Source organism: Poecilia formosa, unplaced genomic scaffold (assembly GCF_000485575.1).
Source record: "Poecilia formosa unplaced genomic scaffold, Poecilia_formosa-5.1.2 Scaffold133, whole genome shotgun sequence".
NCBI classification, from domain to species: Eukaryota; Metazoa; Chordata; class Actinopteri; order Cyprinodontiformes; family Poeciliidae; genus Poecilia; species Poecilia formosa.
Genome location: NW_006800072.1, coordinates 1,679,912 through 1,683,997, shown reverse-complemented (window position 1 = coordinate 1,683,997; position 4,086 = coordinate 1,679,912). Strand labels below are relative to the sequence as shown.

General features: G+C 37.0%; 1 long non-coding RNA gene across 1 annotated transcript; it reads left to right on the top strand.

Moving 5' to 3' along the window:
• LOC103144900 (uncharacterized) lies at window positions 1-3,154 on the top strand. Its single transcript, XR_476963.2, has 3 exons — window positions 1-57; window positions 1,859-1,994; window positions 2,663-3,154. It is a non-coding gene; the product is annotated as an uncharacterized LOC103144900 (long non-coding RNA).
• The last annotated feature ends 932 nt before the right edge of the window (window positions 3,155-4,086 follow it).

Sequence of the window (4,086 nt, the reverse complement as noted above, 5' to 3'; positions counted from 1 at the left end):
CCTGCTCCACGGCCTCCAGAATTGGCAGCATTATTGCTCCATACTTCATTTACTTACGTAAGTCTGCCATCTTCTTTTCCTTTGTTAGGTTAAGTTAAGAACTAATACATGTATCACGTGATTACACTAAGTTTTTATGATTTTCTCCTGATCTCTCTTGCCTTCTTGAAACACCTTTCTAGTTTTAATTAGTATTTTCAGGTGTCAATATGTTAAAAGGCCTTTGAATAAATATGTTTTTAGCTGTAATTTTAAGTAGCAACATTCAACTTTGTGTTTCTGGGGCACGAGTATGTGGCACAAAGGCATTCTTCAAACTAGAAAAATAAAAACTTGGCATTCACGTAAACAAAATGTAAACCATCTGGTTTACAGAAATAGTTAAAACAAAAAGATTGGATTATAAAGTTTATCTCGTTATTATGATGGAAGGAACCAAAATGCAAGGAGATAAAGAAAACGTTTTAGTCGAAAATACAAAAAACGTACAAAAAACTGGGAGGAGGCTGCAGGGATCCAGGGAACATGATGCAAACGGAGTAGGACAAGAAGAAGGAGCAAGGAGTGGGTGAAAGAGAGGCGGCTAAATACTGGGAGGGTGAACGCTGGAACAACAGACCTGAGCTGATTGGCTAACAGGTGTCAGGTGTGAGGGGAGAGATCACACTGCAAAAAACTAAATCTTACCAAGTATTTTTACTTCAAATATCTTAGTACACTTAAAAAATGACAAAACTAACTTTCAAATAACGTAAGCAAGATTTAGGCACTTGTTTTAAGTAAGTAATTTCTTAATATTCTAGTTCCATTGGTAAATTATTTCACTTGTAACATGGAAAAAATGAATTAAGTGAAATAATCTACCAATGGAACTGGAGATCTTTCAAAAATATTAAGGAAATATTGACTTAAAATAAGCGTTTTAAGTCAATATAACTTGCTTAAAAACGTTACTTGTAAGTAAGTTTTGTTTTATTCCAAGTGTACTAAGATATTTACACTAGAAACTGGATTGAATTACTTGGTAACATTTTGTCTTTTTGCAGTGCAGAAAGCAGGCTGAATGGAGAGAGAGAGAGGAAGGCACAAGGGGCGAGGGAGAGTAAACAAACAAGGGAACATGGAAAACAAATCTAACTGAAACAAATAATAACTAAAGCACAAGGAATAAATAAACAAAATATAACTAGATCAACTAAGACTGAAAAAAAAACAGACACAAGGAAGCAGAAGAAAACAGATAATAATCAAAACTATGAGCCCAAAATCCAAAAACAACCCAAAGTCCTGACACTCATCTCCATTCAGTCAGCAGAATGGTAAGAGAGGTAAAACTAAATCTCCAGAGCTCATCGTTACCGACCTGCAGAAAGAAGGTCGGAAGCTCAGATTGTGGTTTGATTTCTGTGGGGAATTTGCATTTTCTTCACGTTTATGTTTTGGTTTTTATCGGGTGCTAACGCTTTAGCCCACAGTCCACAAACATGTTCGATGCCCATAGGGGTGAGTGTGTGTGTCTGTCTCTGGATATGGCCACCAGCTTTACTGACCCGACAGGGATAAGCAGGTGTAGATAATGGATGGAGATGAATACAGGGCACTGGAATTGAGGACTTATCTGTGTAACGCCACCTGCTGTGCTTTAAAATCTTTGTAATCGAGGAGGAAACCACATATTACAACCAAGAAGAGCCCAAGGCAGAAATACACCGTTGACCAGTCACTTGCAGACAAAAGCTCTCTGTAACTGTCTGACTTTAAATGTTTGTCTTGTTGTTTCCAGCAGCTGAGCAGTCCATTGATTGCAGACAAGGTTGTTTTTCACCATCCTTTCTCCTCGTTTGATGTTGCGACACAGGAACCTATTCGGTCTCCCTGCCTTACATCCTAATGGGAAGCCTGACCGCTGTGGCGGGGTTGCTGAGCCTCCTGCTGCCTGAGAGCTTTGGAATGCCGCTGCCGGACACAATCAGTCACATGCAGCAGTTCCCTGGGTAAGACTGACCCTCCAGGCCTCTGGCCAAATGACAACTTATTCATTTTAAATGTTTTACAGGCCTGATCTTGTCAACCTGACATGTTGGAGCTCTTCCTGGAAAACCAGACCAACCAGGAACAGAAACTAACTTTAGCATAATGAATAATCAAGCGAGGTCCCTCAGCAAAAAGCTTGTTTGTGATTTTGAAAGTGTTTTCGTGCTGTAAAGTATGTTTCTTTTTAATTATTTTTGTAAATATACATATGAATTGAACATAGCATTAGCTGTCAACATGAAGCTAATGAGAGAAAACTGCAGCTCTCTTCCCATTGAGAGTTAAAACCAGACATTTACACACTCTGAAAATAAATGTTTTTTTTTCTTATTTTTTTTAATGAGATTTAAACCTTTTCTGTTTTAGGTCAGTTAGGCTCATTAAAAAACTGCTTTACCCCGGTAAACACCAGAGTACTTGGTGCAGTATTTCTTTTATTTACTTTGATTTTGGAAATGTACGTATGCTAGTAGAACTATGCCTTCAAAAAAAGCTCAGATAATGAGTCAGTCCTTCAAATGCTTCATGTAGATTATTTGGCAACATGTGTGTGATGGATGCAGATGTGCTGAAACTGCACATCTGCATCATGGGTGAGATGACCACTTACATTTTTATGTTTCTCCAGATGTTGTCAGACGACATCAAACTCTAAAGATGAGGAAAAAGCTGGGGAACAAAGGTCTCAGGTCAAGAGGAGCCGCCCTCAAATCAATCAGCAGCTATGAAGTGCAGAAATGAGAAAATCCATCTGATCAGGGAACCAAACAGAAAAAACATTTTGAATGATTTTTTTGTCCAACATTTCCATGAATATCATTGACATTCCTGTTCCGTTCTCTACTGTGCATTATTGTTATCATTTCTCTCCATTAATACAACTTCAGCCATAGTTGATAAACTGAAAATGATGTAGCAGAATAAACAGTTTAGAAAGTAAAGTTACTCAAATACAGGTTACAGGTTTTACCTTAAATTTTGGTTTTACATACAACACTGTGAAATTGTCTATATAATTTCTGATTTGATGAGAGTCACATGAACCTGTCCTCCTTTTTAGCAGTTGTCTAATAAATCATGCACTTTTGAAAGTGTGATTCAAAAATGTACATTTGACTGACTTGTAATGACTTTCCTTATTTTTGATGTTACTTTGATTATGACTGTGCTTTAAAGTTACATATTGACCTGTGAGTATGGGTGGTAAAGCATTTTGACCACTGACAGGTCAAAATGGTTAGCTCTTTGTCATTTTGTTTTAAATAAGCAGGTCATCATCTTGGTCTTAAGTCAGGGTGATAAAATGTAAAAATGTGATGAGAATCAAATAGTGATGATGACTTGGTCAGCGCGGTTGCTGTGGGGCGTCAGAAATGGTCCAAAGAAAAAACATAGAATTGAGACGGAGAATCCCAGTGGGGAGTGAAGGCGATCCAACATCCAAACAGCTGGATCCATGTTGAGCACTAAAATTACTCCAAGACAATAACATTTACATTACTCATTTTAAAACATTGGGTCTGCTGTTCACCTGATTTTAAAGGGAGATAATTATTTTAAGACAGAAAGGCTTTAATCTACACTACCATCAGGGCGATGCAGGTTAGCAAATATATGTGGATGAAACGATGAGAACCAGATTTCTACTCCCTAGAGCAGGAGTGTCAAACTCATTTTCATCTGGGCCATATCAATACAGGACAGACTTTCCAAAAAGCAAAACTTCCCTTTAACAGGAAGACTTTCCAAAACAGTTCAACACTGCACCAATTATTTAAACTGGTTTAAGGCAATGAAATCTTAAGCAAAGCATCACATGAAGAGACAGTGAAAAGGCAGCTCAGTTTTTTTTAGCGTTAGTTTCCACGTTTAAATCTATATTCTTGTTTAATGCAAATAGTTTGAATTTCTGAATTATTAAAGCATGGACATTGTTTTTGAAATATTTAGCTAAAATTTCAAATAATGAGTTGATGCAACAAATAAAAAAGGTATGCATGTTGAAATGTAAAAGACCTTATTTTCAGCCAAACATATTTGATAATATTCATA